Here is a 681-nt window from a genome sequence, read left to right as displayed (position 1 = left end):
ACCTGACGTTTATAGGCAAATTAGCTATAATTTCGCGCTGAAGTTGCTAGAGGGCCAGACTATTATAAATAGGGAAACAGGTTGTTTACCACAATAGTAGAAGTGATTTTTTTCTGAAGATAGGGGTAAACAATGCAATTTAACAGACTTTGAATGTGGGATATATATATAGTATATATATAATCCTATCTAATAAAAGACAAAAAGGGTAATTGACCGTACCTTCACTGCGCTTCCCATTGGCTAATCAGGGCGATATGCAAATTAACTGCCAAGAAAGATGGTGGTTAACCGCCAACAAAGATGGTGGTTAATTTGCATACATAGGCACAATGATGGGAGGCGAAAGGGGAAGGATGAAAGAACGGTGATCGGAAACCCAGGCAGCAGACAAGAGGCGGATAGCAGGGCAAAGGCAGCCCTGGGGGCTGCCTTTGCCCTGCCCCCCAGCCCTGGATCGAAGAACTGGGGCCACCTTTGCCCACCCCCAGCCAGTGATCGCGAAGGGAGAGCCCCGGCCGCAGGCACGACGGCACCCTGGGCACCTGGGCACCCCAGCACCTGACATGCAAAGGATGGGGATGAAATGACTTTTCCCAACCACATCTGCAAATATCCTGGGGAAGGCATCACTGAAGAGTTCACAACAACTCTCTTACTTGGCAAGGAAGTAAACAGTTG

This window comes from Myotis brandtii, unplaced genomic scaffold, assembly GCF_000412655.1.
Source record: "Myotis brandtii unplaced genomic scaffold, ASM41265v1 scaffold467, whole genome shotgun sequence".
In the NCBI taxonomy this organism is placed as follows: Eukaryota; Metazoa; Chordata; class Mammalia; order Chiroptera; family Vespertilionidae; genus Myotis; species Myotis brandtii.
The sequence above is the reverse complement of the archived record's forward strand: the minus strand, read 5'-3'. Positions refer to the sequence as shown.